Source organism: Podarcis pityusensis (genome assembly GCF_964106645.2).
Source record: "Podarcis pityusensis genome assembly, chromosome: 8".
Lineage (NCBI taxonomy): Eukaryota > Metazoa > Chordata > Lepidosauria > Squamata > Lacertidae > Podarcis > Podarcis pityusensis.
Window position 1 is genome coordinate 32,642,172 of NC_138033.1, and position 22,630 is coordinate 32,664,801.

The following is a 22,630-nucleotide window of genomic DNA, read 5'->3' on the forward strand; positions in this document are numbered from 1 at the left end:
ATCTGGGGAACCGGGTTCGTGTCTCCGCTCCTCCACATGCAGTTGCTGGGTGACCTTGGGCCAGTCACACTTCTTTGAAGTCTCTCAGCCCCACTCACCTCACAGAGTGTTTGTTGTGGGGGAGGAAGGGAAAGGAGAATGTTAGCCGCTTTGAGACTCCTTAAAGGGAGTGAAAGGCGGGATATCAAATCCAAACTCTTCTTCTTCTTCTTCTTCAAAGCAGTGTATGTGTACACGCCATGCGCATCTACGTGCAGAGATAGTGATGTGCTGTACACACAGGTGCCCTTGCGAGATATAAGCCTTTTCTTCACTCACGCAACTCCACACATGCCCATTTGCCCACAGGCATTTTGCTAAACAAATTAATAAAGAATTGTAGATTATATGACCTTTGGGGTATTTTAATTATGTGCAGAGCATTATTATTATACAAATGATATCAATAATAATATTATCTTGGTTTCAATGCTTAGGCCCAATGTAGGCAAGTGGCACCCACAGGTTAAGAAATCCTGATCCTTCCTATTCAGAAATGCAAAGCCATAGAGCAGTCAATGTCTTCCAAGGACGGAGGGGAAACATTGCCACTTTTGTTCGCAGTGGCTACATTTGGGGTCACTGGGCAGGCTCACCATGCCAGGGAAGTGAGAAGACAGTGGGTGATTGTTCCCAACTGGCTCCGTTTAGAGACAACCTGACACTGTGCATCCCATTTCTTGTTTTTTTTCAAAAGGGGGTTTTCACTGATATGTAAAAAAGCAAAAACTCTGAAAACGCTACATAAAAGCCAAGTGTAATATTTAAACAAGCACAATATTTTCACACCCACACCCCATGCCAGGATACTGTAAGAAAGCATTCCCCAAATGAGTGCCCTCCACCGCCGTCCCCACTGGGGCTGAGGGGAGTTGCTGTCCAGGCTGCTATTTCTTCCACAAGTACACCCCAAAAATGTCTACTTTCACAGGCTTCCTGGATTCTTTGCTTTTAATTTAAGCTGATTCCAATCTGGGTCTCAGGTCAAAATAAGATAAGAGGAAATCCAGTCATCTCCACTGTCTGTGGTTTAAGACATTTCAGAGCCTGGAAGATAAGATATCCAAAGGGTCACCTGCAGATGGGAAAATTTATCCGTTTTGGTTCCTTATATTTCCATTACTAAATTCAGTTCTCCAAACTTCCACGTTAGTTTGTGGACTTATTAAAATAATAATGTCACTCTACTCTATCCTTTGCAGTGTAAATATTCGCCCAGAGAATTAACAGATGGGAGTTGTGGCTTGAAGAGACCAGTGGGAGGATGAAGAAAATAGCACATACTTCAAAGCATGTGTGGAAAAGTTTGGGGGAACCCCCACTCCAAAGCACCAGGACACCGTGCTGGAAGGATTTTTCTCCACCTACCCTTTGTGAAGAAAAACCAGAAATAAACTTGATCGTGCAGTTTGTTTCCTCAGCCACTGTGCCCATTCTACTGCTTTTTCATATGAAATTGTTAAAAATACAGTAAGCCTCTCTTGTGAATTGAGCAACTGAAACAGCCTCGACCATCACAACAGTCCAAATGAAACACACACAGAGAGAGAAGAGCCATCAGAAGCCACCCAGGAGCAGAAGGACAAGGCGCTCTCTGCACACGTCCTGTTTGAGAGAATATTGTATGCAAACAACCACAGGCTACTGCTGGGCAAGGAGAGAGAGCAGGGAGGCAGGAGGTTAAAAGGGGATGGGTTCCAACAAGGACAGGGTGCAAGCTCAGCCAAATGATCCTCAGACGAAAAATTCAGTTCAAAACTGTATAGAGGAGCAAAAGCTCTCCCTCCCACTATATGCCCACAGCACTGCCAGGAGTTTGAGTCAGGGGCAGGCCAACAATAAAACACCCTGTGTCAGTGAAGTTAACTCTTCATTCAAAAGAACACAAAATAGTGCAGGCCTAGTGATCACAGCAACTCTTCCCAGTAGATCTTGCCCCAGTGAAGCAGTTGTGAGGAATGAAGGTTCCCACCTTCCCACAGCTCTCCAAGGTGCCTCCCCTGGTTCCTTTTCCCAGCAGCCTAAGGCTCCATTGTCTTGTCTCTCTTTGCTCCTCCCTCTTCATACCTCTTCTGGTCCTGGGAGACAAGGACAGAGGGGAACTGGTTGCAGCAGGATGGAGAGACTCCATGGCGTCTTCAGCAGCCTTAGTCATCTCTACCTCCTGTCCTCCCTCCTCTCCTGCCTTTGATTCTGGACTGCTCTCTGCCACAGCCTCTTCCTGCTCACTAAACCCTGTTACCTCTTCAGCTTCCAACACCACCAAGCAAGGAAAGCGTCATTTTCTGCCAGTTCCCTGTGAAACATCCTAGTGTAGCCTCCATCCCCTCCTGCTACCCTGCAACCTGGTCCCTTCCATATATTTTGGACTACAACTCCCATCAACCCTGATCGTTGGCTGTAATGGCTGGGGCTGATGAAAGCTGTAGTCCAAAATGTCTGGGAAGACGCCATGTTGTTGGGGAAGGCCGGCCTATTTATAGTCCCTGTGTACAGCATATTCTGTAAAAGGCAAGGAAGGGACAAAAGAAATCAACTGGTTAAAAAAACAGGCTTGTGCTATCAGAGAGAGAGAGATTTCCAGTCTCATGCCCCAAAGGTGGGCTGTGCTTGACTACAGATGCTGAAATTGTGGTGGGTGGTGACTCTTGTCTACTGAGCTTAAAAAGGCTAAACTCCTTCTGAAAGCAACACAGTGTATAGGCCAGAATAAAGGGAAATACATTTTCACTTCCAGGCAATTGAACTTCTTTGCTCCCTTGAGAAAAAGAGACAGTGCATTTGGTCTAAGTGTCCTGAGGAATTACTTAGCCCCTGCGGGAAAGTGACAGGAGATAGCAATTCTCTCAGCTGAGGAAGGTTGGTTGGCCACCTCACCCACCCCAGACAATTACAGTCATACCTCATGTTACATTTGCTTCATGTTACGTTTTTTCAGGTTGCGTCCTGCGGTGACCCGGAAGTACCAGAAAGGGTTACTTCCAGGGCTCGCCAATCGCGCTTCACACATCCGCCAAAACACACCATGCACCTGTGCAGATACGGTGCTTCAAGGTGGCACACTTTTGAGGTTGCGAAAGGGCCTCTGGAACAGATCCCGCTCGCAACCAGAGGTACCACTGTACCAAGCTACAAAAGCAGCCGGAAAACACACCAAACTTTGAAGACACAAGCCAAGGTTTGTTGGATCAACTGTGGGGCAGCTTGTGGTTTGTTCAACAAACCATAGCTTAAAGAAACTCTGGCACAGAATTATGTGAGAATCAGGCCCTCCCCGTTCCAATTCACCCCCACATGCACATAAGTCCATGGTCCTGCCCCACCCTCCCCTAAGAAGGAGAGCTAGGGAACATTGCCTTACAAGAAAACAAAAACAAACATTTCTAAGGGATTCAGATTCTGTGCCAGATGCTTCAAGAGGCAGCCTGTAATTGGAAGACAAATGACCCACAACTGCCACATGCTCCAGTCAGAGTTTTTAAAAGATGCACAAATGCACAGTTTATTCATTTCCCGAAAGAGACAGTTGCTGTGGAACTCTCATCTGCAAAACTCCCAGCCCTTTATGCCAATTCTTAAAGAGATGTCTCTTCCGTTCTCAGAGCTGAGTCACCCTCTGGCTCAGCTCAGACCAGTGTGTGTGTGTGTCAGGCCAGACTGCACACTTACTTGACATTTCCCTGGTGAGTAACACTTTCCCCAGCCTAACACTTGGTGACTTTGCAAAGCATCAGGGGCCTTATAACAGATGTGAGAAGCTGCCAGCAGTTCAAGAGAGCGCAGGTCCACCAAGCACAGAACCAACTTTCCCCACTCCTCCCAGCCCGAATCCTGCTTCTTTATATTCTTCCCAAACTCAGCTGTAGAACTGAAAATACCCTCCCATTGAGAGAAGCTGCTCTCTGCAAGTGGGCATCACAGATTGGTTGTGGGTGCAAGGTGGGGAATCCCCTGTGCAAATCTTGGCTGCAAACTCATAAGGCGGCTTTGCCCAAACTGCTTACATGTGCTCAGCCTTAGCTGTGGCACTGGCAACACCTGCAAAAGTTCAGGTTTTAATATTCGGTTCTAATGTTCATCTGATGCTGGAAGGCACTTTGGGTTACTTTTTTGGGAGGGGACTGCTAATATATGTCAGATATTATATCCTGAATATGCTAGATTATAGTGTGATCTGCCTTGCCCCACCACAGCTTTGCCAAACTGATGGATCCTACTCTTGACTACAGTGGGGAATTCCAATGGGGGGGGGCAGGAGAGGGAGGAGATCCAGTCCTAGAGGTACACACTTGAGATCCAGCCCCACTGTAATTTACGCTGATTACAATGACAGGCATTGCTCTTGTAGTGAAATGTTTGAGAGGGAGTGGGGAGAAGAAAGAATGGAAGAATAGTAACAAAGGCCTTTGCTACTCCAAATAGCTTCTTCATCTATTGGTTTGCTGCAAAATCTGTATCTTTCCAAATCCTTGCTAAAGGAATCCCTAGCCTTTTGAACACCTGGAACTCAAAAGTGTATCAGATTATGTAAAACAAGCAAGTGAGCACCAGTCTGCTTAATTAGCTTCATCTGTACCAATGGGAGAATACAGGTCACCTTGAAGCAAAATTTGCATTTTGTTTTATCAGTGCAGAAATGCACCTAGCAAAATCCCCAGGGATCAGACCAGGTCATTCAAGTTATCCAAAAACCCCACAAAGCCACAAACTCCTGAAGCTGAATCCAAACTAGTTCCTGAAGTACCTGCTTGCTTAGCAAAGATTACCACTGCAGGGTCAGTTCAAATCCAAACATACAACCAGAACAGCAAGGCGGGGGGGGGGGGTGGAGTCCCTTTGTGTCAAAAGGATGCTGCTGTTGAGAAGGCTTTTCATGGGCTGCTTGTGTATCCCAGGAGACACAGATTGCCCTATCTGAAATTTTCATGAAATTGAACCTGTTCACAAGGGACGCCCACCTTCAGTAACACAGAGGGTCTTAAGGTCTGCATGTGAGCAGAAAAAGATCAGAAACTCGTCCCCAAGGAAGGAGAGCCTGAAACTGGACAGTGGTGCAATCTAATAGGGATGGCAGGAAGCGCAGCAGCAGCAGCCTTCAGCCTCAACAAGGACAGATGTTCCGCGGAGACTACTGCTTCCACACTGGCCCCACACAGAAAGAAGTAGTGGAGACAGACAGTTACTTAACTGTGGAAAATAAGAAACATCTCCAGGAGGGCAGTATGGGAAGTTTAGGTAAACTGTGAGAGCACTGATTCCATATTATTTTCAGATCATCATCATGCCCCAAATGACTAACACAGTAGGAGGAACATGTGAGAAGTCATGAACAGACGAATGTCCTACTGGATTGGTAAACTGGTGGTGCAATTATGTGCAATTCAAAGGCTTGTGTACGTATCAGTCCATAGTAACTAGCCACAAAAGAAGGCACTGCCTACCTTTTTTCATTTCTCTGGTGTAATGCTCGGGAAAGGGGTACCACAATTCCACAAGATAGTAGAAAATCTACTAATTGCAGCACTGGATAATAACTCCAGCTTTCTGAGAATCCCAGCTTTCCTCTTTTTCAAGCAACTTCCTAACCCTTATGGTAATGAAGGCATGCTTGAACACAGTCTGTGGGCGATGCTCTCACTGTTTTGTTTTATTTCCAAGGGTATACAATGCCCTGGAAGGTTCCTTCCCCTCCACTCCCCTAAATTTAACGGAATAGGTTTGTTTTGTTTTTGTTTGTTTGTTTGTTTGTTTAGTAGAGGCCAATGATATGCACAAAAGTAGTCATGCAAATCTACACAACTTGTGTAATCAACTGTACGATCTGGTGCAAGTTTTGCTGTTGGCGGTTCTTTTTAAGTAAAGCATGCGATCTGTTTTTGTCCCATTCTTTGCAGTGTCCGCCAGATGGCACTGCAGAAGCACCAAAGGACAACCCATGCAATTTATAGGATGGGAAGGGTGGGGGCTTGAAAGAACCCTCAAAAGCATCACCTATCACTACAAGCAGGGAAAGAGACAGAGAAGCCGCAAGCCAGCAGTGCAGGCATGGTTGACCCACTTGCATTCAGGACCAGTACGCAGAGCTGCATAGCGGATAGTTTGTTTGAGGGAGGGAGACTAATGCAGAGAGAGGTTGATGGACAAAATATATGGTTCCATGACTTTGCTTGAAAACAGACAGATGCAGTGGGTCTGCAAGAGCCATGAAATGGGGTGTTCTAAGGGTGGGGAGAAAAGTGCACTCTTTTGGAAAGAAATAGCATGCATTTTCAAAGCAGCCTTTGCCACTGGTGCCCTCCAGATCCCATATGATGCTGATGTGGTTTTTAGTCTGACACATCTGGAGGGCACTAGGTTGGAAAAAGCTGCTTTAAAGTAAAGAACACTTCTTTTAAAAAAAATCACAAGGGGAAAGTAGTAAGCCTGTTTCTGGAACCCATAACCAGAAGTGGATTTACCACAGACTTCCATCCAGCCTCCCTCCTCATGATTACCTTCTTTTACCCAAGGATCCTGCAGGAAGTGTGGGCTACAGGACTGTATCTGTGGGTCAGCAAAACTGCTCACCTGAATTACCATGTATATACAGCCTTTCATAATTTTTTCTTCATTTCCAAAATGAAAAGAGCCAGGGCTGAAACTTGCTTGCAAAGGAAGTACTGTACATGAGAAAGATCTTTCAGGACCAGACCAATAGTCCACCAAAGAATGTCATGCCATCTCTAGCTGTGGCCAGAATCCAGCCATTTTCAGGTGCACCCACAAGCAGGGCATGGAGGAAGCAGCCTGCTCCAGTTTGAGCGAGCATCTAGAACGCTGAGGTAGATTGCCTCTGAATCTGCCTAATGCAGCTTTCTGAAATCAGGTGTCCTCCAAATCCAGCCATTTGTGTATCTTCTCTAGCTCAGTTGGTTAAGAGTATGGTGCTGATAATGTATGGGGTAACTGCATATTGCTGCACTGCAGTGGGCTGGACTAGATGACCCTTGGGATCCCTTCCAACTCTACAATTCTATGATTTCCATAAAATGTTCTGGCCCATTACAACACGGCCATGCTGCATGGGCTGATGGGATTTGTAGTCCAAAACTTTGCAGGGCAGGGGGGTTCCCACCCACCCCAAAAAATTTTGCAGCCCAGTCAAAGTGAAACCCAGAAAATGTAAAGAAGGACCCTAAGCTCTCAAATCCAGGTATCCCACAGCATCACTGTGTTCATAAATGCAAACAGAAATTGATTAGGCAGTGGTTGAGGGTAAGAATAGGAAGAGGATTTTAATCCCTCAGTTACAGGAAACCTGTCTGTGAGGTTCCAACAGTGCTTTCATCATGTAGAACAAGGAAATCTGTATAAATATCTCACACATGAGACCCTGAGTCATCCATAGTACTTCTTGCTCAGAGAGGACACCATTTATCATGCAGGCTAGAAGGGGTATCTCTGTCACTCAGCCATTTCAAAACACACACATTTAAGAGCCACAGGTTACCCTCATAAATCCCCAGGATGTCAAACCCAACTTACTTCCTCCCTTTAGGAGAACATCACTAGGAGCCTGAGCACCTCTGAGCAACTAGATTCAGTATGCAACCTCTGGAACCCTTTGCGCTTGCTGGTGCCACTCTACGCGCCGTGGGAAGAGGATGTGGCCAACAGATGCCACGTAAATTCAAGAGCAGATGCAAAGCCCACATAAACCGAGTCACCTCCTCGTGGGCTATTTCAGTCTTTAGATGTCAGACAAGGTACTGCCAACTGACTGGGCATAATGGAGCCTGAGTCCTGCCCCTGACACCCAGATCATGACGACAGCCTCTCTCCCTGCAGGGAGGGGAACTCTGTCCCTTCCTAAGAAAGGGGAAGATAAACCTAAAAAGTAGACTCCCAGGTCCCAGAACAAGAACCCAACACAACGAGAGAGAGAGAGAGAGAGAGAGAGAGAGAGAGAGAGAGAGACCTGTGTCTCGGCTCCCAGAACCAGCAGATTCATTGCCCTGATCAGCAACTACATTGCAGAATGAGCCATGGGCCAGACATCAACCTTCACCCATCAAAGTCACCCACTGGCAACTCTGCTTATTACAATGACTGCTCCCAACATCATTTTCTGAGTTCTCCAGGCCAGGGTTGGCAGAAGGCAGATGGGCACCCAGCAGTGGATTAGCAAGCATTTCCAATTCCCCGTTATCCAACAAAATTACCCTTCCTCGAAAATATACTGCTGAAATGACAAAAACAGAGCATGTTGTAGAGACAAGGAATGTGCATGTGAAAGGGCTGTGGGCCTTCCAGAGGTTGCTGGACTACAGCTGCCATGTCACCCCTGACTACTGGCCACATTGACTCTCGGGGCTGATGGGAGTTGGATTCTAACATCTATAGGGGCAATGGTCCCCTCCCTCTGCTGCAAGTTTCAGAGTAGCTGAATAAAACAGTTTCCAGAAAGGCAGCCATGTTGCCCTGTAGCAACAGACACAACTATGAGGCTTGTCATATTTTAACCAGAGATCTACCCTCCATCCAGGGACAACGATACTTCCCTTTCACAGGCCTTAGGACGGCCTTCTCACCAACATGGTGAGCTCTGGCTGTATCAGACTACAACTCCCATCAGCCCCAGCCTGCAGAAGATGGGGCTGATGGGAGCTGTAGTCTGAAACAGTTGGCTGGCATCACCTTAGGGAAGGCAGCCTTAGATGCTAGGCCTGCCACTGCTTAACCTAAAAACAGCTCCTCACTAGCAACAGGCCACATCACAGAAAACACCACAACAGAGGGACAAGGCCCCACAAAAAGCCCAGGTGCCAACTCAGTCCCCTTCGCCCCACCCTGGCAGCAAGATCAGAAAGAGCACTGGGGCTCATTCACCTGCTACGCAGTGCTCTTCTGCTTTCTATGAAAGACGAACAGATCAGCTTCTACCCAAAAGAATAAATGGACACAAATCTGAAACAATGGGACTCTGAAGCCAGGGAGAGAACATTTCAACACCTGCACTTTGGAACTTCCTGTCTACTGAGATCAAGCCGGCACCTTCACTGTACTTTTTTTGATTACTGCTAAAACATTCCTGTTTAAACAAGCCTACCCAGATGCTTAGAAAGCTGAGGTCATTTTAATCAGTTTTAGTATTTTAACTTTTGTATATGGTTGTGATTTTTTTTGAATTTGCTGTTTCTGTAAACCACATTTTATAGTTTTGTTTTGTTTTTTACAATCAAGCAATGTATAAATTTTATGAAACAAACAAAGCAAATAAACTTTACCTACCTCTCAGAACCCTCGCAAACTGAAAGGAGCCATTCTCCCACAGGGGTTTTTGGTTCTAGCATGATTCAACAGAACTTGAAGCCATCAAGCAGCTTGTAAAGGGCTTGAAAGGAAATAATGGCTTCTAGTTTTGCTACAGACATTTATTAATTTGACACTGCTATCTCAGAGAAGCTGAGCTATAATATTTGAGGAGTTAGGAGTGATGCAGATCCTCTCTTTTGGAGGGGGTTGTTTAATAAATATATGACATCGAATTCACACAGGTGGCAAATCCCTTTGAAATATTTTTTTATTTGGTGGCATCTGTAAACAAGCAAGACCTTTTTCTTTTTTCCTGTTTCCTTCATTGTACAATATAAGTTGTGTTTTTATGCCCTGTGTATCACAGTATCAATTTCATTCAATTATCTTTTATTTTTCTTTTGACTTTATTATCAGAGGCTCCTTGAGTTGAACTTACACTATTTTGTTGTTAATGTTTGTTTTTCTCTTTGTGTGTTTTGCCTGTGATAGGATACCCTGTGGACTTTTTGCATTTCGGTGCCCTCTTACCTCACTGCTCAACAACAACAAACTCATCTGCCTTCAACCAGCCAGTAGAGAATAATAACACTTCATGAATAAGATAGAGTGGACTTTAGACCACCAAAGCTGTTGTCTAAACAACCTAACAAAAAAACTTGATAAATGAATCAAGACATCAGCAGAACATAGAGACCAAAATTTCATCTTTGTGGAATGCAGTTCATAGGAACCAGCTGCCTTTTTACCAAGTCATACAGCTGGTCCATGAAGCTCAATATTGTCTACACGGACTGACAGCAGCTGTTTCAGGCATAGGGGACATTCCCAGCCCTGCCTGGAGAAGATGCTAGGGGTGGAGGCTGGGACCTTTTGCCTGCAAAGCACGAGCAATATTTCAATTTGAAAATTCACATCATTACCCAAGAGTGTTTCAGCTTACCAAGTTACTGACTAAAGGTATTTTGGTTAGCCAGTTTGGAATTTGGCCTCCCTTCTCTCACCCGCTGTCACCCCCCTTCCCCTCCCCCCTAGCAAATCTGCACAATGTTCAGCCATGAGTGCACAGCCCTGGAATCCAACCTCGCTTGGCTGCACCTCTCTGCTCCTGTAGATGTCATTCCCACACAGGCCAGCCACCCGCCTGCCCTCAGCCCTCCGGGATCTCTCCTGAGCTGTGTGGGAACTGGGGAAGGGGAAGAGGCAAGCACCGGCCCAGGTGACCTGCTGCTGCTGCCAGCTGCTCAGGAGGACTTCTTCACCACTCTCTGCTCAACCTGACCCAACACTGGTACTCCTTCAACAGTTCCCACACCAGGGGTGAGGAACATTTTCCAACCCAAGGTCTCATTCCCTTCTGAGCAACCTTACGATGACCACATGACAGTGGCGGGCATGGCCAGAGGCAAAAGTGGGTGGAGCAACCAATGCAATTTTCAACCTGTGTACAGTATGCTAATTTCTACACCTACACACACACACACACACACACACACACACACACACATCTATCCTCATCAAGGCAAGCATGACACATTTATCGTAGTTCAAGGACACACTCAAGGCAGACCAAAACACTCAACGCAAGGCCAGTGGGAAGTGTGGCCTGAGGAGAGTTTTGAGGGTGATTTAGGCTGGATCTTTACAGATATAAAAAACGCTATGGAAAAATAAATGCTATTGGGTGGGAGGGAGCTTCCAAGGCAATCCACCATTGACTTTGGATTCCGCTCTGCAGCACAATCTGGTGTCACATTTATAATGTTATAAACTGACCTGTGTAGCTGAGTCCATAGAGAGGCCCAGAGGGCTGTATTCTGTCCCTGGGCCTAAAGTTGCCCACCCCCAGCTTTACACCACAGATGACTTTTCTAAATGCTATCCACTTCAGGGCACTCACCACAGGCACTAGAAAAAGCATGGCACAGGCTATTTTAGAGCCTCCATCATGTTCAGCTTCAAGAGAAAAGTCTGTGGCTCACTCTGGATACTGAATGCGGTGGCTCTCAGCATCATCCTCTGCTCTTGCAGTTGGTTAAGATCAAGAATGACGCTTTCTGGCAATTTCCATGGGGTCACCGTGCTAGTCCCTTGCAGCAAAATCACATGGACATCAGTCCATCTCAGTGTAGGCCACAATAAGATGCCACAGGATACCCTGTTGGTTTTGCTTTCTGTTAAGGCTGTGATCACTGCTCCCGATTCCTTCCCTGCCTTCATGCTCTGCAGTTCCTTCCATGAAATTTGTACAAATGGCTTAGCTTTCTGGCCAAAGCTTGTGGCTGAATTTGTGTTATTTCCAGTTTTACGGTTGTTGTTTACTTTCCTGTGTGAGTGCCTGGAGGCGGTTGGAGGATGGATGGCGGCTAATGGATTGAAGTTGAATCCGGACAAGACAGAAGTATTGTTTTTGGGGGACAGGGGGCGGGCTGGTGTGGAGGACTCCCTGGTCCTGAATAGGGTAACTGTGCCCCTGAAGGACCAGGTGCGCAGCCTGGGAGTCATTTTGGACTCACAGCTGTCCATGGAGACGCAGGTCAATTCTATATCCAGGGCAGCTGTCTACCAACTCCACCTGGTACGCAGGCTGAGACCCTACCTGCCCGCGGACTGTCTCGCCAGAGTGGTGCATGCTCTGGTTATCTCCCGCTTGGACTACTGCAATGCGCTCTACGTGGGGCTACCTTTGAAGGTGACCCGGAAACTACAATTAATCCAGAATGCGGCAGCTAGACTGGTGACTGGGGGCAGCCGCCGAGACCACATAACACCGGTCTTGAAAGATCTACATTGGCTCCCAGTACGTTTCCGAGCACAATTCAAAGTGTTGGTGTTGACCTTTAAAGCCCTAAACGGCCTTGGCCCAGTATACCTGAAGGAGCGTCTCCACCCCCATCGTTCTGCCCGGACGCTGAGGTCCAGCGCCGAGGGCCTTCTGGTGGTTCCCTCATTGCGAGAAGCAAAGCTACAGGGAACCAGGCAGAGGGCCTTCTCGGTAGTGGCGCCCGCCCTGTGGAACGCCCTCCCATCAGATGTCAAAGCAATAAATAACTACCTGACATTTAGAAGGCATCTTAAGGCAGCCCTGTTCAGGGAAGCTTTTAATTTGTGATATTTTACTGTATTTTTTGTTTCTATGGAAGCCGCCCAGAGTGGCTGGGGAAACCCAGCCAGATGGGCGAGGTACAAATAATAAATTATTATTATTATTATTATTATTATTATTATTATTATTTAATTAAAATAATTACACTGAGCCGTGGGGATTATCATCATCCTCTTGAACTGACCCAGATGCCAACCTCAGGACCCGCCTGGATTTCTACCTTTTGGCCATGCCTCTGGGTATATACCGCCTATGCAGTCAGCAGTAAGGCATTTAGCACAAACACACATGGGCTACACCCTCCTGCAAGCACAGGCAAGCAGCAGGAGATGGATCAAGCCACGCATGCCCTCCCTGCTCCCAGCCGGCAGCCTTGAGAAAAGTCATGAAGAAAAGATGACATTTCTAGAGACAGTCGGGGACTCCACCCGGCTTCCCAGGCGCCCCTCCTTCCATGGCTGTCACATCTCGCGGCTCCCCTTTGAAATGCCTTTCACTGCAGGTGAATCATAGGTGTTTACAGATACTGGCCAAAAGGCTTCCTGAGCCAACCATTCCCAACCTCAGGTCCCTGGATGTTGCTGAACCACCACTCCCATCTGCAACCAGCTGTCATGGCCAAGGATCAGGGTTGATGGGAAATGTAGTCCATCAACATCCGGGCCCCCAAGCCTGGGAAAGGCAGCTCTAAGCAGTATATGCCAGTTTCAGTAAGTCTCCCCTCAAGGCTTCTACTCTTTCTGGCCAAAAGGGTCCCATCTAAACAAACAGCTGTGGTCAGGGGAAGGATCCGCTCCCATATCTAAGCAGTCCACAATTTGGAACTGCCCTTGGTAACCAAGCAACAGGCTGTGATCAGCAGGATCCTAACCTTCCACTTGTCCCTGAGGCCAGGGATACCCCCGACTCTAGTGTAGAGTTAGAAAGGGTGGCAAGAGGCTCTAGGCCCCTAGACAAGGCAGCAGCCGATCCCCCAGTTTTTCTCTCAGACTCAGAAATGGGGCAGGGGGCAAGGATTACCACACAGGTGTCAGGAGGGTACCCGACCACAGCTGGGAGGGGCTCAGGCATGTCATACTCACAGGAAGGCAACAGTATACTCATCATGGCAGGCAAAAGCGTGGAAGCTCTGCAAAGTGCCCCTCAAGTGTTTTTGACTCCAACTCCCACCAGCCCCAGCAACATGCGGCAGTGCTGGCTGAGGCTGATGGGAGTTGTAGTCCCAAACAGAGGGCTGGTGTACAGAATGGCAGGACACCACACAGCTTGCAGCAGTTCAAAATATAGAAGGAATTTATATTAGAATACCACAAGTGAGAAGGGAGATGAGGGTCCCTTGCTAGCAAAGCAGGAGAGCCTCTTCCTTTTGAGTAACCATCAGACTTTATAAGCCTCCTTAAGGGCATCAAGGGTAAATGTTTAACTCCCAAAGAATTTTCTGAGAATCGGTTTCGAACAGGCTCTCAATTCCAACAGCCAGAGAGGAAGCAGGCCTTTCCAACCCTCATACAGAAGCAGAAAAAATATTTTTCAAGGCACCACACAAGGACACACTCTCCTTCCTTCTTTCTCTCTCTCCCTGAGACACACACACTCACATCAATCCTTGGAACAGGCCAGTACCCTGTCAGCTGTCCAACAGGCTTTTCACATACAAATATGAACTCTGAGGAACCCTGGTGGGGAACTTACTGGAATCAAGGATTCAAAAGCTCAAGTCAATTCCTCTTTTCAGCAGCCACTTCACACCAAAAGATTAATTCTGATTGCACACTGAAAGGAGAGGCTTCCTTTTCATCATGGATCTACAATGGTGCTTAGGAACGCAATTAGCCATATGCTAGATGGATAGGAGGTCTTTTGGGGGGAGACAGTGACATTGTGACTCCCCTATGGGATATGCATTTGGGAGTCCCTTCCCAAAAAACTATCCAAGATGTTCCCCAAGTTTAGTGGGTATTGGTTGTGTAATAGTGTGGGGAGGGACTTCTCCTGAAAACGGAATGCAACACAAATCTGATTTTGCATTTTTAAAGGATTCCTAGAATGGTGATTCTTGAGAATGCAAAGTTACAAAAGAGCAAGTCATTCTAAGAAAGTCTTAATGTTCTTCGCCTGTACAATGAAAGTAGTTGCTGCATGTTGCAGCACTGCACTTCTGTAACCATCCTGCCCAAATTCAAAATAAGTAGATCTAAAAGAACAGAGTCTCTTGAGTATCATCAGGCAGAGGAGAAAGGAGGCAGACCTACAGCTGAGCAGCAATTACCTTTTTAGCATGTTATGGCTGAAGTTGTGTGTGTACCTCTTTGTATCCTTTTGATCCAATAGGGGAGATTAACCTTATCTGCATCATAATCCTCCAAGGATCAGAGGAACACAAAGTAAGATGACAACTTAAAACCTTCGGGACCTTTTCAAAACAAGCACAGTTGGCTCAAAGAGGAGTGACTATCTCTGCCTGTTAATGAGGTGGATTTTTCCACAAGGTGATCTAGCCAGTGAACTTGGAGGGTTAAAGACCAATAATAGTGCAGCCTGGCTTACTTGCTTCAATCCTTGGACACTCTCTACTCTGCAGATAACTAGAGGCGGGTATCAGACACCGCCATGCTCTCAATTGGTTTCCCTGTGTTACTCTAAAGTGGGGGGGGGGGGGTATGAGGGTAAGCAGACTTCTTTTGGGATCTCCACCTTCCTGCCCCCAAGGCTTAGGGCTCCGTATTCCTCAAGACACATTGTTTTTGAGATCATTACAACTCTTGCAACACAACCACCACACATCCAGCTTTCCTTGTGGCCTCCAGCCCTGGCCTACTACTCACTTCTGTTTACACAGGGCTTCCCATGTGCAAGATTCATTGTGCTTCCCCTCTACTGTGCAAACGTTGGTACCGTATTTTTCGCCCTATAGGACGCACCATCCCATAAGGCGCACCTAGTTTTTTGGGGGGGAAATAAAGGGGAAAAAATATTTTCCCCCCAGTCGCGGGGCTGGGGCCGGGGGAAGCCCGAGCTTCCCCCGACCCCAGCCCCCAGAACAGGCAACTCTCCGCAAGCCGCGGGAGCCCAGCGCGGGCTTCCACGGCTTGCGGAGATCTGCGCGAAGCCTGGAGAGCGAGAGGGGTCGGTGTGCACCGACCCCTCTGGCTCTCCAGGCTTCAGCGAAAGCCTGCATTCGCCCCATAGGACGCACACACATTTCCCCTTCATTTTTGGAGGGGAAAAAGTGCGTCCTATGGGGCGAAAAATACGATAACTATTATTCCCATTATGCAGATGGAGATCAAAGTCTAAGGCAGGCCAAGGCTGAGGAGCCAAAGACCTAGCTGTGTGTGCTGCCTATTACCAGCACAGTGCTAGATACAGCAACTCTTTGCCTTCCAGATATTTTGAATCACAACTCCCAGCAGCCCCCATCAATGGGCAAAGGTTGCATAGATATATCCATAGCAGCTCATAGTAAAGGTAAAGGTACCCCTGACCATTAGGTCCAGTCGTGGCCGACTCTGGGGTTGCGGCGCTCATCTCGCTTTATTGGCCGAGGAAGCCGGCGTATAGCTTCCGGGTCATGTGGCCAGCATGACTAAGCCGCTTCTGGAGAACCAGAGCAGTGCACGAAAACACCGTTTACTTCCCGCTGGAGCAGTACCTATTTATCTACTTGCACTTTGACGTACTTTCGAACTGCTAGGTTGGCAGGAGCAGGGACTGAGCAACGGGAGCTCACTCCGTTGCGGGGATTCGAACCGCCGACCTTCCGATTGGCAATTCTTAGGCTATGTGGTTTAACCCACAGTGCCACCCGCGTCCCAGCAGCTCATACTTGGCTGCAAAAGAGAGATATCTTGTGGCCTTGCTGTAGTCCCTGACCTTGGGCCCTCATCTAGGTTGCTGCTTCTTGGGACATCTCGCATACCACATGCCTTCCCAGAGACACCTGTGTGAAGCGTGTGCCACAGAAGCACCAAAAATCTTAACTCCCTTTGCCTGAGCACTGGAAGGATGAAAAAAAAGAGAGAGTAGGGAACAAACAGGTGTCGGCAGGCAGAGAAGGTGCCCTGGTTCACCTTGTCCAGCTGAAAAGGAAAGGAAAGGCAGGTTCTGCTGGTGCAGGAAGAGATAAGAGGGCTCAGCTGTGATTGAGGCACAAACAGGAGGCCTCTTTGCTTCCCATCCCACCCCCAAAAAGTAAACAGCCAAATGCAGTTGTGGCAACACCAGCACCTTGAGGAAGTTTTTAGCATTCTCCTTAGAAGGGAAAGAAAGAGGCTCCAGGTTAAACCCTTGGCTGCAGATCCCCAGACATACAAAGGAAGCCAGTCAAAGATAGCCCTTGGATCTCCAGGACAACGGCTGGCTGTCAAAGGACCGCAGGGACTTCCAGGCGCAGTATGGTGGATTGTGCTCCTCTCATGATTTTTGGCAATGCTCACAGAAGCCTTTTTCTCACGCTCACCACAGCCTGGCCAAACTGAAAAGCTGAGAGTGGAAAAATTGGCAAAGCTGGAGGCACCGCTTGCGCCGGCAGCCTCTTAATCTCCCCAAGGCCTGCCCGACTTCATTATGAAGCCTTTGTTTACGCCCATCTTTTTTCACTGGAGGTTCCAACCCTGACAGTGCAGGAAAACTCATCAGCTAGCAGGAATCAGGCCTGCAAGTGAGAACCACAATTAGGGATCAGAGCTTTCCCTCTCTATTATACACAATCTGAAGCCAGGTATCTGACAGGACAATACGGTTCCAGTTTGCGGAATCTGAAGCAACACACCTTTTGCTACATCCCAATAATACTGTGTGGCACCAACACGTCCACCCCCAACTCCCACACCACAAAGACAACATCACTGAAGTGTCAAAGGGGGGGGGGAGCTGATGGAGGAGAGAACACAAAGAGCTCGAAGGATTTGCCGAAGATCTCAGAAACAGAGCTGCTTTCTTCCAAGAGGAAATTCCACATCCACACTATACATAAGGATTAATGAGAAATGGACCTTTGCCAGGGGAAAGGCGGGAGAAAGAAACTGAGGCCTGTCCCTTGAAGAATGAAGTAACTAGTAAACTTGGTGGTGGGGGTGGGTGGGATAGCATTTTAGGGCCACGTCATACAAGACAATTTATTATGAGGGTATTTTCACACAGTAAGACAGTACAGTGGTACCTCTGGTTAAGTACTTAATTCGTTCCGGAGGTCCGTTCTTAACCTGAAACTGTTAACCTGAAGCACCACTTTAGCTAATGGGGCCTCCCGCTGCTGCCGCGCGATTTCTGTTCTCATCCTGAAGCAAAGTTCTTAACCTGAGGTACTATTTCTGGGTTAGCGGAGTCTGTAACCTGAAGCGTATGTAACCTGAAGCGTCTGTAACCCGAGGTACCACTGTATACACTGTAGTATGTGAGAGAGAGCTCAGGAGCAGGGCTCACTCCACCGGTTCTGCTGTGACAGGCCAGCCCCACCAGCCTCTTCCTCCTTCCTCTTCACTGTCATCCTGGGGGCAGTCATTCCATAAGACTGGCGGGGGGGAGGGGCAGAATGGGGAGACAAGCAGCAAAAAGGCTAATTTCATCAGCTTTGCTGGAGGGCCAGTTCCTCTTGCCCCTGAACTGTGCCAACTGGTCAATATAGGAACAGCTGTGTAGAAAGTGGTGCCCAAGTTTTTTATTTTCCTTTGCATGTCATTTTTTGTTTTGTTTTTTATGGCAAGCCTCTGATAGGGAAATGTCTTTTTTTAATTGTATGTACCGGTAATTCACCTTGTGAGCCTTTTTGGCTGAAGAGCTATGGTGCAGATGCTCTAAATAAATAATAATTTATTTCCACTGAATTCAACAGCAGCTTTCCACTTTGTCGGCATATCACACTTTGGGGGAGACACACGTGGTTTCCTTACTATAAATTTGTCTAGTGATTATAAACCTGTCTAGCGATGAAGTGGCTCTTGGGATTCCACCTGGCAGAGCTATCATGTGATTGTACCTGCCAAACTGACTAAGCCTGTGAGACTTCAGTAGAGCATGAGACTCTTAACTTTAGGGACATGGGTTCAAACCCCAAAGCCCATGTTGAGTGAAAGATTCCTGCATTGCAAGGGGTTGGACTAGATAAACCCTGTGGTCCCAACTCCACAATTCTACATTTTCCTTTACTTAATAGTAACATACTAATTACAAATTGCCCTCTTCCCGAAAAAGGTTTGCCTGGTAGCCCATGCATGTATGAAGTCCACAGTTCAAGCCAGACATTTCAGGAATAACATTTGGAAATGCATTCTTCTTCATTTCAGGTTTTCTTCCTCAGAATTGCCACCAGAGAGCCCTACCTACTACAGGAAGTCTGAAGGTAGCTCTCTCTCTCTCTCTCTCTCTCTCTCTCTCTTTGGGACCAACATTGAGGCAACTTTTACTAAAGCCACGCTGGGTAGGGGTCCTGCCCATGGGCATAGCCGGGGTGGGGTGGGGTGGGGTGGGGTGCGAGTGGCATCTGCCCCTCCTAGATCAGGTAAAACAACAGAAATACTTAACTGACCAATCACATCGGTCCTGCCCCCCACAACAAAAATCCTGGCTGCGCCCATTGTCCTGCCCCAATTTCACAGCATCCTGCAGTTTGCACAGTGGCATGCCAACATCCCCACCCCTTAAAAAAATGCCAGGAAGAAGCTTGGCGCTTGTGCTTCATTGCAAACAGAGCACATTTCTGCTTTCGTGTTTATGAAGGGTTTTCTTCAAGGCCCTCAAGGAAGGAGGCTTCTCTTCAGTTCCAGCAGGAAGCCTCCACTGGCAGCTCCTCTCTCTCCAGAAGCATGGCAAGACAGGGGCAGAGAGAAGGAGCACTGATGTAAACATGAACGTATCACTACTCTGCTCCTGCCAGCCCAGGCAGATCCCCACACCCTACAGCTCCTCTGCCTCCACGGCTTCCAGAGTGCCCAAGGGGAGCTGCTGCTGAAATGGCATTCCAAAAATGTGCCAGCCGTGAAGCTCCAGCAGATGCCTGACAAGTGCCCACGTGCGCACTCACTGCTTCTGTGCAACTGCCCTGCACATCAGCAATGCAGCTGGCAGCCAGCTCCCCTCTGCACTGAAGATGGGGCCTCTAGGATTGATTCACATGGACCAAAACTCCGGTTCATGGAATCACAGAATTGCAGAGTTGGAATGGACTCCCAAAGGGACATCTAATCCAACCCCCTGCAATGCAGGGATCACTGAAAAATGGGCATCCAACCTGTTTAAAAACCTTCAGTGGAGGAAAGTCCACCACCTTCTGAGGAAGTCCATCCACTGTTGAACAGCTCTTACCGTCTGCCTAATGTTCAGTAGGATTCTCCTTTCCTGTCATTTCAATCCATTGGTTCGGGTCCTATCCCTTGGAGCAACAGAAAACAAACTTGCTCCATCTTTCTGGTGTGGGTCACTCAAATGATATTGGTGGTTCAAGACTGACAACAGAAAATCCTGCTCCCCAGAGGCTCTCCTGTCCCCTCTTTTTCCCCCAGCACTGCAAGCTCCTTGCAGGCAGGTACCTTTCCCCCCCTTTCTTAACTCATGCTACTCTAAAAAGTACATTAATGGCACTGTACAAACAGTTTTTGAAAATCACCCTGAACATTTAAAAAGCGGGGTGGGGAGGTTGATAGTGGAAACTAAGACACAATGAATGGAGAAGAGGAGGGCAGTTTTGGTAACAGAGCAGAGAAACAAGGGAGTCATGGAGGCAGACAGGAATGAAGACCTCCGTGTTGGCCAACAGAGAAAGAGGAAACTTCGGAAGCAGGCGGCAAGGAGCAGACGTGGGCTGCTCGCAAAAGGTGTGCATTTGAGGGGGGTGGGTGGAGATGTTTTGGATGCAGAAAGACACCCCCACCCATCCACAGCACCGCCACAAAAAAGGAACTTTGGAAGCAGAAAAAGCAAACAAGAAAATTGGGGGTGGGGTGAGAATTCAAAAAGAAAAGAGACATGCAGACTGACAGAGAATTAATTAAGTCCTGAGAAAAAAGGCAGCGAGGCCAGACCTTTTGTGAAGTTCTCAGAGGCCTCGAACCCCAAGCAACTAATCGCTGTTTATAGCAGAGCCCTGGAAGCTGCCAGCATGTGGGGGTTCCCCAGGGGGAGGGCACCAGACATGATGGCAGGCCAGAGGCCCTTCTAGATTTATGTGAAAAGGAAGGAGCGCCTCCCACTTTCCCTCCCATGAAGGCACAACCAACTGAGGAGTGGGGGGGGCGGGGCATGGGGAGATGCCTCCCCACCTGGGAGACCAGGGCAAAAGGAGGACAAGCTGGAAAAAGGTGGGCCTAACCCAGGAGAATGGGTCCCTTGGCTCCGTGTGGGCACACAGCATTGCCAAAAGCAGGACAAACTGAGCAGATACAGTGCTGCTTGCATAGAGCACCTTCTCCCCAGCCTTGAACTTGCTTAAAAAGCAACCAGGGACTTTTAAGGCAATGCAAAGCCTCCCATATACTCACCATGAACACCTCCCTTGCTCTCTTGTAATGGCAATGGTGCCCACCTAAGAGGTGCAGGAACTGAGTTCCAGTTGAAAAAAAGCCCTGCCTATTAGTGATGCCAGATAAAATGGAACCTCCACAGATAGGGGGAATATAGCTCTGAATACCCAGATGTAGAGGGCAAACATGAGATGGCCACCAGCTGCACACCCTCCTGGAGATGATTCCCACAGGTGGGGTTGGTAGCCTCCATCCCCCAGCCTAATCTCATGCAGGTGGCAGAAAGCAAGAAAAAGCCACCCACCTTTACATCTGGCCCCACCTGCAGCTGAAACCCCATAAGAAATGTAGCCCTCTCCACAAGGTCAGCAGCCCAGCCATGCTCCACAACAACCCATGTTTCTGTGAATATGCCGGTACACTTCTGTGAATCACAGAAGTGTCTCACTGCAGGCTCAGTGTCCATCTGAAGACCTGGACAAACTGGACAGTGACTCTGGAGGCCGTTTGCTGCTTCCCCCTGACACGGGTGGGTTGGCATCTGCTTGTGGCCCCTGCATGTGGACTGGATTTTTATTGGAAGTATGGGGGCAGCCTCGGCTGCGCATGGGAACTTATGAACCCATAATTCCTTCTGCTTCACTGAGCCCCCTCAATTCCCCTCTTCTCAAGCGTCCGGGTGCTTTCAAGGAATCCCCTTCAAACGCTCTCCAACCTTCCCACAGCAGCTTAGGAAGCAGGAAAGAAGAAGAAAAATAGAGTGGGGGGAGAGAGAGAAAGCAGCCTTGAATGAGGGAGTGAAAAAGGCCCTTTTTGCCAGTTGAACAAAAGCTGCGGTGTCTTCACAAACAAGCCTGTTATTCTAACACCAAACCCAGAGGCTACTTGGCAGAGATGGGAAATATGAAAATGTTAGGCTTGTGGGAACCATCCACACCGTGTCTTTTTCTGGTATGCTGGGCCTGTTCCGAGTGTATTTTTGTAACGTCTTCCACGCAGACAGGCCACCCACTTCCAACACAAACACAAACACCACTCAAGTGAGTTAAAAATCACTCCAAGGGGCCTGCGGATGCATGCTGTTCTGGTCCAGCAGCTGCTCTGAGAGAGTGGCTAGAGCAGCTCTGGTGCCCTCCAGACTTTCCAGCCGACACGTGCCCCTCCAGGTGTTTTGGACTACAACTCCCATAAGGAGGACCCAAGGGAACAACACTCTGCCCCCCCCCTGCAATTCCCAGCTACTGGTATACAAGGGCATAGTACCTCTGGCAGCAGCAGCAGAATGTAGCCACCCTGGCTAGTACCCATGGATAGCCTGAGCCTCCAGGAATTTGCAGAAGTCCAAGGACATAAAAAACCCCAACAGAGAAGCATCCCCTGCAATCATCTTTCTACATGGCATGCTGAGAAAAGGTAAACTCAAGAGGTCATTCTTGGTAGACCTCAGAGATTGCAATCATGTAAGGAAGAGAAGCAGGAGGCGGCCTTCTCAGTGTACAGATCTTGCTTCCAAAGCAAACATTGTATGGAGAAGGATCCCAAACAGGCTCGAGTCTTGCAAATCCTGTTAATGAATCCACTGTGGGAATGTGAGGGAAGAGCAAGTAGTTAGGCCAACGGCAGATAAGAAATAAATAATAATTTTATTATTTATACCCCACCCATCTGGCTGGGTTTCCCCAGCCACCCTGGGCGGCTTACAAATATTTGGATTTGCATTACACTGCCGAGTTAA

General features: G+C 47.9%; 1 protein-coding gene across 6 annotated transcripts in view; it reads right to left on the bottom strand.

Moving 5' to 3' along the window:
• MACF1 (microtubule actin crosslinking factor 1) overlaps window positions 1–22,630 on the bottom strand; it is a 292,958-nt gene that overhangs the window by 211,903 nt on the left and 58,425 nt on the right. The gene's annotated exons all lie outside the window — the stretch shown is intronic.